Source organism: Azolla caroliniana, unplaced genomic scaffold, assembly GCF_043228905.1.
Source record: "Azolla caroliniana isolate FFs.n. ecotype wild unplaced genomic scaffold, voAzoCaro1.0.p SCAF_7, whole genome shotgun sequence".
Taxonomy (NCBI): Eukaryota; Viridiplantae; Streptophyta; class Polypodiopsida; order Salviniales; family Salviniaceae; genus Azolla; species Azolla caroliniana.
In genome coordinates this window covers 20,793,242-20,805,084 of record NW_028230442.1, presented here as the reverse complement: position 1 = coordinate 20,805,084, position 11,843 = coordinate 20,793,242, and the positions used below count along the sequence as shown (strand labels likewise).

The following is an 11,843-nucleotide window of genomic DNA, read 5'->3' as shown; positions in this document are numbered from 1 at the left end:
TACTTTTTTGACACTTGTGATGTGCTAGTATAATGGTAAGGCTTTAATTTATTTACATGGATGTACAAGGTTCAAATCTTGCCCTATGCATGCAATGTATATGTTAGTATTTTCTTCTAATTCCTCTTATTTATTGAATCGGGTACTCCATATGTTTTTCACGTAATGTACAAACTACATTACGACAACGGATACTAGCTCGCAACGGCGGTTATGGGGAAGTCTCATTGGCGGTGGCCCAATCGCTCACGATGCACTTGGAATCATGGTTTTCCAATTCAACGAATCCAGCCCCTTCATGCAAATGGGGTGGGCAAAATTCAGGAACCGATTCTCCATCTTGGTCACAAACAAAGTCAACATAGTTGAAGTCATTGTCAATCACACTACCGGGTCTAACAACATGGTAGATATGGAAGCACCGCTACCACAGGATCTTCCAAGGGAAGCCCACTCTACCAGCAAAGGTGTTCATGGAACTTTGGGATCACCTCATCCCCTTCCTTCATGGGTCATATGAAGATATTCAAGGTGAAACAGACTCAACATCTAGGACCTGGGCAACCTTCATCCTAAAATGGAACAAAATGTTAATGTTGTGATTATAGGGAGGCAAATTATATAAGATGGTGCCAAAATGTCTCCTCCCACTAAGGACTCTCCCCATACAGCATCCCCCCACCGTCCGTAGACTGTAGAAGACCCTTAGTCTTCCCCTCTAAGAAGGACCCTTAGTCTTCCACTCTACGTTTTTAGAGTTAATCAAAGCCACAGAGCTCTATATGAGACATGATACCTCCTATATTTCTTCCTAACTAATGGGTATCATTTTTTCTGGAAAGAAAATGTATTATAATGTTTTCCTGCCTAGGTATGTGTCAAGAATCGTGACCGGCCACAACCGGTTGTTCATACATATGTTCGGGTGCAAAGAGTCAACATTGACAGTACACAGACAGAAAATGAAGAACAGCAAACAAGAAACCGAGAAGACACAAAGACGGATATTTTTATGTGGAAAACCTGAAATGGGAAAAACCACAGGGGTCCACAAACCCCGAGAAACAGAATCACTATATGTAGAGAGGAAGTACAACAAGAAACTCAGAGGCGATGACCTCAAGATCTTCTTTGTCAACAAACGGCTACAGAGTTACACACTAACTCTCACATTCTCTCTTGCACAGTTATAGAGGCCACTACCTTCTTGTAACTCACAACCTAATCATACAACAATGATCTACCACACCTTACTAAAGTTTGCCCTAGTTGTATTTATACTTATACAACTTTATGGCTATTTACATACATAGCCCACATGGGGCACATTTCGACTATTTACAAATATAGTCTCCCGAGTTGGGTATATCCTCGATTTCAGTTTTAGCCTCGGCCGAGTTATTCATCAACTCAGCTCTTCTCTTCTCATCTGGACGGACCTGTGTTCCAACAGTATGGGCCCCATTTAGTTTTGGTTCAATCCGGTTTCTTACCCTTATTTCTACATGACCAAAACTAAATACATCATGTCGATAAATGTTAAATTAAGATCGATTGGAAACTTCATGTTAGTCTCTCCTCACACCAACATTTAAACATTGATCAAATATAGAATCAAATCAATTATGCAAACAATATGTTGATACATTGCAATGTTGTCCAACAACTCATCGCGATGACATGTTATACAAACCCTCTAATAAGAATACGACTGGAGATTGGCCTTTTGGTCCTATATAATTTTGGATACTACATACATACACACACCAACACCTTTACCTATAGATTGTCTAGATGGATCATAGGAAGAGCTTATACAAAATATGAAATATATCTTCCACAATTTGTCACATACATGTATATTGACTTATTAACAAAAAACTTTTACATAGAAAGCCTTAGGATATTACGTAGATTGTGCTCTAAGTTGTAAATTGTTTATTATCTTTTTATTTATTGGATGCCTTAGATTGTTGTTCCTTCGACCATACATGTTATGTTATCGTTACTTTGTCAAGAAAAGGCCTCCTCGGTAAGTTTCTTGGCTACCTCTTCTGCATCAAGAATACATTGAACAAAGGAGATTGCATACTCAACAATAGTATGAATAAACATGAAATTTGAGCTTTGCAAACTGTTTTTGAATCAAAATACCACTTTCTCATACTTTAATTGAAAGAACATCTCATTAACCATCACTCGCAAGAATTAGAAACTCTATCCAGTTACTTATCATCTCTTCTCGAAGATAAGAAAATAGAAAGACATTAAAAGAAAAAGACACCTTACATGCACAAGAGAATATTAGTGAGCTTCCCCTTGGGTTCCTTCCTATAACATTGGAAAGATAAAGAGGAAAAGGGCATACAAAAAAATTGTATACATATATAGCAAACAAAAGCAATTGGACATGCTCTTTTGGAATTGAAAAACATATTGTCCATGAATCAATACACATGAGATGAAACATATATATCATGCACATTTTGCAAGATGGCATTATATATGACCCTTAATGTACATGACACTCAGGACACTCTTTTATACTATTTGTAATAGTCAATGTACATTGCCATATTCATTGTCTAGCACATTTATTGCCATATTCATTGTACATTGAGAATCTTTTCATTATAATAGTACAAATTCTCATCAATAAAAGAGCCACAGATACAAACACAAGACTACTTGCAATTAGATCTTGAAGAATTCTTTATTATAAAGTTCAAAATCCGATCACCTAAAGCTCGTGATACAGCTAGAAGTCTACCCACTCTCCAAATACCTATAAATTCACGAAAGCTCGTCACATAATTCACGAAAATATTAGGGTCCAACAAATAATTAAGAGGTTTCCAAAAATACCTATAAATTGCAAAACTCGTAAAAAGGTTGGAGAAAAAGCAATTTCTACGAATGGAGCCTCAATGTTTAGGAATATATAGACAACACTATTGGTGGTAGTGTTGTCTATATATTCCTAAACATTGAGGCTCCATTCGTAGAAACATTGAACCGACATAGTTGTAAAAATTAAGAGGGAATGAAATTGCAATTCAGAAATATGCAGGTGTTTGACATCTAATTAAGGAATTGTGGGGGGTATTTCGCATCTAATTAAGGAAATATGCAGATATTTAAGATCTAAGCAGGGAATTGGGTAGCTGTTTGAACAAATGTAGGGCTCATCAAACCATCTGTTAAGAAAATAGATAGCTAATTAGCATCCAGTCACTGAAATATATAGCTAATTAGCATCCAGTCACTGAAATATATAGCTAATTAGCATCCAGTCACTGAAATCAGCGTCTAATCTAAGAAAGGATACACCCTAATTTGCATCAGAGTAATGAACATGAACAAATGATTGAGAGAGAGAGAGAGAGAGAATATGTCAATATCTGACCTTTTTACGTCTTATGTTTTTTATATAAGTTTTGGACGGGTTCTATCTCGTATCACAGGATACAATAATGCATTTACACGTTTTCTCTCTTTATTCATTGTACGAAATTATTGCCTTTGTCCATATTACATGTGTGGACGGACTACCGGAGAGACTTTCAGTTTTGTTGAAAATAAGATCATAGTGGTATATACAAAAATGTCCACGACTTTCTTTTAACTCGTCGACGAGTCCATATATCGGCCACCATAGAATCCTGTTTATTTCTCTATATTAGGACTTAAGGCATAATCGCCATTCTTTCAACACTAGTTCTATGCATCTGCCCGTAAACCTCTTTATTTCTCTATATTATGACAACTAATCATAATACTCACAATTAGGAATTGTTACATACACACACATGCATAATGACACATAGATACAGATGCTTGGGGTATTTAAAATTTTCTTCCCTAACACACATACATCTATCCTCCAGGAGCAAACCCTGAGCACGATATTACCCTTAAACTTACTGCTCATTGTTATGTAAAGGCGTCCCTCCTTGCGGGGGAGTCGGCCGAAAAGTCGACTTGAGAGTCAGCTAATCGAAATCGGCCAAAAAGCCGAAAAGAGTCGGCTGACCGAATTTGGTCGGAAGAGCCGAAACGAGAGTCGGCTAGTCGGAATTGGTCAAAGAGCTAAAACGATAATCGGTTGTCCGAAGAAACAAAACATTGAAACGAGAGTCAATTCGAACACACTTATACATATATATGTACGACTATGTGTATGAAATAACTTAGTATATATATACTGACATGCGTAGTAGTGTGTCTGCATGTGGGATGAGTCACTAGGAGTAAAAATAGTGAGAAAAAGTGTGAAAGTATACTTAAGTGAAATAGTAAGCGTGTGAGCAATATATATATATGAGAATATAGTGCGAGAGAAGCGTTGTACAGTGAACGACTTAGAGAGAACACAGTAGCGGCTGTGTGAGTACCATATCTCAGAAGCTGAGAGTGAGGGGAAAAGTTGAGAGAAACAGAAAAGAAGAGAGAGAGATTAAAACAGAGAAGCTAAGGAAGTTTCGAACGGGAAAGACATCTACGTGCTGGGTTTGGTGTTCTCATCTGAAATTGTGGTTTTAGAGAACATTCAGACCAAATCAGGTTCTTTCATTCCATGGTCGTATTTTGTCTTCTATTATAGTGGAAAGTTCTGTTCCGTGGTTTTTTCCCCGAAATCAGGGTTTTTCCATGTAAATCGTGTGCTACCTTTTATTTCTGTTTATGTCGAAGTTTGATTTCAAGATTTTATCTGAGTGAAATCTTATCACTCATCAGGTATGTTTCTTTCATTCTCCTCCTCTTAATTGTTTCAATTAGCTCACATGTACACAATCGAACATAACTACATATATACATCCACACATACGTTGTCGTGCCTTTCGGCTCCGGATCGTTGCGTGAGTTGGGTGGGAACCGCCAAGGTTTTGGACTAGGAGAAAGAAAAATACAAATAAGGCTAGTAAAGAATAGGTATAAAGAGTTATAAGATAAGAATCTCGTGAATCCCACGAGTTTAGTATATTTAGTCAATATTTAGGTAGTAAGAGAGAATTATTTTAGCAAATTCGTGAATCCCACGAATATTTTAGATTGATTGATCATTATAGAAAAATAATCAACAAAAACTACAATGTGCTCCCCATCCTTATATAGTGACGGGAGAGACTAAGCATAGCTACATGCTTTTTTCTAATATGTTCATGCACACTAAATGTGCATGTGATGCTTTTCTAATCCTTACTTTTATTTGCTAAATATAGTGCTCATGCACGCTAGATGTGCATGAGTCACTTTTTAGTTGCTTGCGTTTTTCTATAAAATATTCACGCACTCTAAAAATGCATGATTTACCTTTTAATAAAGGTAGGCGCAAATAAAGGACTTATAGTTATTAAATCTATTTGTAAAATATTGAAGATAAGGTAGCATAATGGTAAGGTTGAGGTTTGGTTACGTGGAGGTATAGGGTTTGAATCTTGCCCTATGCACGTGATAAATATTTTGATATTCTTATTTTATTTATTTATATGTAATTAAATCGGTTATATTATTTTTACTTTTTCACGTAGTGTACGAAATACACTACGACAACGTATAGAGGCATCAATAAATATAGGCATGAATGAATACCTGTGTAATCAACTATTGTCATAGAGGTTTGTGATTTTAATCGATTAATTTCATTATTTTGGGTTTTGTTATTTAAATTCCGAAATCTAAGCAAACGATTATTTTCAATTTACGATTAGAACTATATGACCTTCCCAAAGTGTATCATGTTTGGAACTCTAACGACTTTCCTAGTCCACAATACCGATCATTTTGTCTCTCCACACATGTATCTTGTGAACTTGTAATCGACACCATTATGATCTTATTTCAAATGGTGTGAAACTCCAACAATTTTGTCTCTCCACACATGTATCTTGTGAACTTGCAATCGACACCATTACGATCTTATTTCAAACAGTGTGAAACTCCAACAATTTTGTCTCTCCACACATGTATCTTGTGAACTTGCAATCGACACCATTACGATCTTATTTCAAATGGAGTGAAACTCCAACAATTTTGTCTCGCCACATGTCATGGAATCTCAATCGACACCATTAAGTTCTTCTTTCAAATGGAGTGAAACTCCAACAATTTTGTCTCTCCACATGTTAGGGACTCGCAATTGACACCATTAAGTTCTTATTTCAAACGGTGTGAAACTCCAATAATTTTTTCTCTCCACATGTCAAGGACTCACAATCGACACCATTAAGTTCTTATTTCAAACAAAGTGAAACTCCAATTTTGTTTCTCCACATGTTATGGACTCGGAATCGGTTCCATTAAGCTCTTATTTCAAAGGGACTAAAACTCCAATTTTGTCTCTCCACATGTCATGGACTCGCAATCGGTTCCATTAAGTTCTTATTTCGTCCTGGACTCTCAATCAACACCATTAAAGTTCTTATTTCAAATGGAGTGAAACTCCAACAATTTTGTCTCGCCACATGTCATGGACTCTCAGTCGACACCATTAAGTTCTTATTTCAAATGGAGTGAAACTCCAACAATTTTGTCTCTCCACATGTCATGGACTCTCAATCGACACCATTAAGTTCTTATTTCAAATGGAGTGAAACTCCAACAATTTTGTCTCACCACATATCCTGGACTCGCAATCGACATCACTTATGATCCTATTTCAAATGGAGTGAAACTGAACCTCTACGTAGTTCATCTATAAATTGAACGCCATAGAAAAAGTCATGATGCATAGAGGAATTTATCACAAAGCACACTCGTATTTTGCTTACGAGCATGTATTTCACGTTCATTGATATTCTATCGCATTGAAATGCTTGCATATGGTTAAATTAATCAAAATTTTAAATTGCAAACTTAAGGTAAATGAAGGTCCAAACAGAAAAACCTGCGAAATTTAAAAAATTGATTTAAATTAATGAAATATAATTAAGCATAAAAACCATTAACTAAACTATGAAATTGATTATAGAATTGAAACATGAAGGAAAGAAAAAACAATTAAGTAAAAACTTATAAACATTATTTTGAGAACCAAACCAAACTATTTATTTATAATGGAAAACGAACTACAATGTTTAACGATAATTTCAAATCAAAACAAACCATCTAATTATTTTGTTCCGTTTGAGTCAAGAGTAGGGTCCACGACTAGGCATAGTAGTCTATTTGTAATGAAGCCTTTCAAGTTAAGTGAAGTTTATTACACAACTATACATTCAGTGTGAATATGTCATTTTGTTGTGACCAAGCTATTTGTGAACATTAGTTATGCAAGCACAAGAATCACTATGGATAGAAAATTGAGTCAATAAATTATTATGCAACATACCAATGCAATATATGGCATGAGCACAAAAGAAAATGCTCCTCCATCGATTGGGAGAGAGAGAGATTCTCTATGCAAATGTATGTTCATATTAAAACAATCATGACAATACAAAAAACCTTGCTATCAAAACTACTTCAAAAGTAGCGATGTGGCAAGGGCAACCTTCTAATGTGCTGCAATACAAAACGACACAAATGTAACTCATCTGGGGACAAAGTTCCCATACAACATAAATGTGTCCCCATACAACATAAATGTGAAAACTGCCAAATCATCCTCTTATCCTACATATTTGTTGAGATACTCGAAAAAGCCCATCAAATAAGAAACCAAGTTCCAAATATACCACATGCCCAAGCACCTCAAATAATCAAACACAAACTTATACTCTAGGGATGGTAAAACTCTATCACCTTCAATGAAAACCCATTGAAAAGGTGACAAAACATTTCCAGTCAATGACCCCCGCAATCTCTATGCAAGGAGCTGGGATGAACGAATTACACAGCCGGCATGAACGAATCGAGGCTCCCTAGTTCTAATGAAAAGGCTTCATCTCGGGTTCCTATATCCTCATCGGTCGGCTGCGTCCTCGCCACACATTCGGGCAGCGGGATGAAATTTACCAACATCCCCCCCGAGGCACCCAACCCCTACAGAAATTGCCAAATGCTGCCAATCTGTGTAAGAAAAGTTCAGAAGATAATGGGCTGGATTGACAACAGAGAACAAGAGAGAGTTTTCAAAGAATGAAGAACAAGGTAAGATCTTATATTAAAACAGGTGTATTGCAATGTAAGAACCTATAGAAAACTCTAGAGGTAGTACCACACACTGATCTAAACAATACTTTCATTCATATATATATACAAAGAAGTACCAACTAGCCGTTACTTCTTTGTAACTGTTGTTTTGTCTTTTTCCTTATTGTCTTTATCCTCATAACTCATGTCTTATCATTTGTGGTGTAAACAGGTAATCTTAACACCCCCCCGTAGCTGTGACACCACCAACTCATCTATTTCGATGAATACTTAATCCAATATGGTGGCAGCAACTCCAATGTTTTGCGTTGGGTACTGGCTTGGTAAGAAAATCAGCCCACATAGTTTGTGTTGAAGTATGTCCAATCGAGAGGTTAGATTCTTCAAGAAGTTCTGAGATGAAGTGATGTCGTGCACGGATATGCTTGTTCTGCTCTGTGATCTTGGGGTCCTTAGTGATTTTGATGCAGGATTGGTTGTCACACCATAACTTGAATTCAGAAATTTTGAGGATGGCAAGTTCATCAATGATGGACTTCAACCATAATCCTTCCTTAGTAGTGAGAGTAGCTGCTATATATTCTGCTTCAGTGGAAGAGAGGGCGACAGCAGCTTGTTTCTTTGTTCGCCATGAAATGGCACCACCTGCAAATAGGAATACATAGCCAGAGGTGGATCGAGAGGTATCCTTGTCCCCCCCCCCCCCCCCCCCCAATCTGCATCCGTCCAACCATGTAGTGGTGTTGATAGCCAGCCTTGGATATTTGAATGTTGGGCTTTAGAGTATGATGTGTAAGTAAGTGTCATATCCCTTGTGTACTTTAGATACCGTAATACTCTTTTAAGTACTTTCCAATGGTTAACTCCTGGATTCTCCATGAATCTTGATAGGTATCTAGTGGCAAAAGATAAGTCAGGTCGGGTGCAGCTGACGAGGTATCGAATGCTCCCCAACACTTGGCGATACGGGATATTCTTCATAAAGTAAGTTTCTTCAGTTGTATGTGGTGAATCTTCAGATGATAATTTGCATGGTACTGTGAGGGGAGTGGAGATTGGAGAACACTCAAACATATCAAACTTGGTTATTATATTATCAACAAAGTTTTCTTGTGATAGGGAGAGTGTACCTAGAGTTCGATTCCTTTTTACATGAATCCCAAGAAAATGTTCTAGTGGCCCAAGATGTTTGATAAGGAATTGTTGTCGTAACTCTGCAATAAATTCCATTACCAAGTCTTCCGATGTCCCAACAATAGGTAAATCATCTACATAGACTCCCAAGAGTAAGAATTCTGTTCTTGTTTTCCTTATATATATATTAGGTTCCGATTGAAGTTGTTGAAATTTGATTGATAAGAGGAACCTATGAAACTTGGCATACCATTGTCTAGGGGATTGTTTTAGGCCATATAAAGGTTTGTTAAGTTTACACACATACTTAGGGTCTATATTATTATCTAACATTTGGGGTTGTTCCATATATATATATCTTCTTCTAAATCACCATGTAAAAACGTTGTTTCAATATCAACATGATGAAGTTCAAGATTTAAATATGCCGTAATGGCAAGAATCAATCGAAGTGCAGTGATCTTTAGAGTGGGTGAAAAAGTTTCATGGTAGTCCACACCTGGTATTTGTGAAAATCCTCGAGCTGCTAATCTCGCTTTGAACCTCACGGGAGTACCTAGGGCATCATATTTCTTTGTAAAAAGCCACTTACAAGTGATGACATTGGCGCGACAAGGCCGCAGTACTAATGTCCATGTGTGATTCTTTTGGAGTGCTGAGAATTCAGATTTAATTGCCGCAACCCAATTGTCTTTTTCTTTACTTTTTAATGCTTGCTTGAAGGTGAGAATTGGAGTTGTGTCGTAGTTGTCTCCTTCGATGATGGCTGCAAAGATGGATATGTCGGACTCCGTCTCTGTTGCGAAGTGACATGTGGACTTTTCAAGCACCTCGTCCTTAGTTGCATCATAGATATCACTAAGTAACCTTACCTTAGTCTTTTTAGCCCTAATTTCTTTGTCTTTTAAGGTTGTTTTGGAGAGGTTGCAGGTTTTTAGGCGGTCAAGATCCATATTCTCAGATCTGGAGCTTTGTTTTCTTGCAGTCATGGAGGATGCACAGGGTTGGATGTGGTCTCCACTCGTATGCTCAGGTTCAAGGCTTCGAGTAATATATTGTGCAGTGGATTGATTGTTGCTTTCAAGGCTCCGGTCATACACTTGTTCACCTTCGGGGCTTTGAGCATCAGATTGGTCGAAAAATTGACTACCAATTTTGAGATTTTGAGGATACTCTGAGGTGTAAGGTTGTAGGTGACCTGAACTTGTATGTTCAGATTCACAATTTCGACATTCAGATGTTGAGGAAGAGCTGTTGGGTTGTTGGTAGTGTATTAGCACATCCTCAGGTTCAAGACTTTGAGTGGCTGATTTGGTAATCATAGGCTTGGTGGTGGTCTTCGCAGTAGAGATTCCCAACCCCTCATCTTGAGTGGTTAAGATCTGAGAATGAGGTAATTGGTTGAATTTCTCTCCTTTGTTTTTTGTTGCATTAGTTGTTGGCGCACCATGATTGTTGTGTAGTTCGACGTTGATGATGTTTGTCCCATCATTTTCAAATTCCATTCCTGTTGCTTGAGGAAGTCTTAACTTTGTGATTTCCTTGGTAAGGTGTTCACTCTCGATTTCTTTCATTACATATGATGACCTAGAAAAAAGACTTTTCTCATCAAACTCCACAGAACGACTAAATATTATTTTACCTGTATCAGGAAGGTAAATTTTGTATGCTTTTACTCCATATGGCTCCCCATATCCAATAAATTTTCCTTTGATGCATCGATCCTCAAGTTTTGTCCTCTTGGCAGGTTGTATGTATGCAAATGCAGTTGCTCCAAATACTCGAAGATGTGATATCTCAGGTGGGTACCGATACCACATGGTGTATGGCACTTGTCCTTCTATACCTTGGTGAGGGGTTCTGTTTTGTAGGTAACAAGCTGTGGCGACTGCTTCTTCCCAGAATCTCGACGCCATTCCACTTGTCTTCAGCATACTCCTAGCAGCATTTAATAAGGTGCGATTCTTTCTCTCGGCTATCCCATTTTGTTGAGGTGTGTAGACAGTTGACTTTTGATGAAATATATCATTTTTTTCGTTAAAGGCTTCCCATTCTTGTGAAACAAATTCCCCACCATTGTCACTTCTTATTACTTTAACTTTAAGTTGTGTTTGATTTTCAACAAAGCTCTTATATGCACAAAATGCTTTGAATGCATTTCCCTTTTGTTTAAGAAAGTTAACCATTGTAAATCGCGAAGTGTTATCAATAAATGTTATAAAGTACCTTGCTCCGGAGAGTGAGTTGGGAGTTATCGGTCCACATACATCCATGTGAACAAGTTGGAATAGTTCCTTTGTCTTTGAGTTACTTAGCGGGAATGATTTTTGAGTCATTTTCCCATACATGCATCCTTAACACGTTCGCGTTCACAAGTGGAAGGATTGCGCATTCCACTTGTAGAATCTTCTTAAAAGGAAGCAAATACACCCTCTCTACAAAAATTGGATGCACTAGTATCACATGTTCCTCAACTTGATGAGAATTTGCAAATATAAAAATACATGATAGGTCTACGAGTGGAGATCATTAGAAATCATGCAAGTTTAGACGCGTTGATAAGTTAATGTAGGCATAATAAAGTTCAACAATGGCTCAATATGTCACTACTGTGC

At 37.3% G+C, this 11,843-nt stretch overlaps 2 long non-coding RNA genes across 2 annotated transcripts; both read left to right on the top strand.

Moving 5' to 3' along the window:
• The first annotated feature begins 8,309 nt into the window (after positions 1-8,309).
• On the top strand, positions 8,310-10,288 carry LOC147862284 (uncharacterized). The gene is made up of 3 exons (XR_015530038.1): positions 8,310-8,890; positions 8,986-9,078; positions 9,952-10,288. It is a non-coding gene; the product is annotated as an uncharacterized LOC147862284 (long non-coding RNA).
• Positions 10,289-10,522: 234 nt separating this feature from the next.
• LOC147862283 (uncharacterized) lies at positions 10,523-11,246 on the top strand. Its single transcript, XR_015529994.1, has 4 exons — positions 10,523-10,621; positions 10,820-10,883; positions 10,976-11,029; positions 11,100-11,246. It is a non-coding gene; the product is annotated as an uncharacterized LOC147862283 (long non-coding RNA).
• The last annotated feature ends 597 nt before the right edge of the window (positions 11,247-11,843 follow it).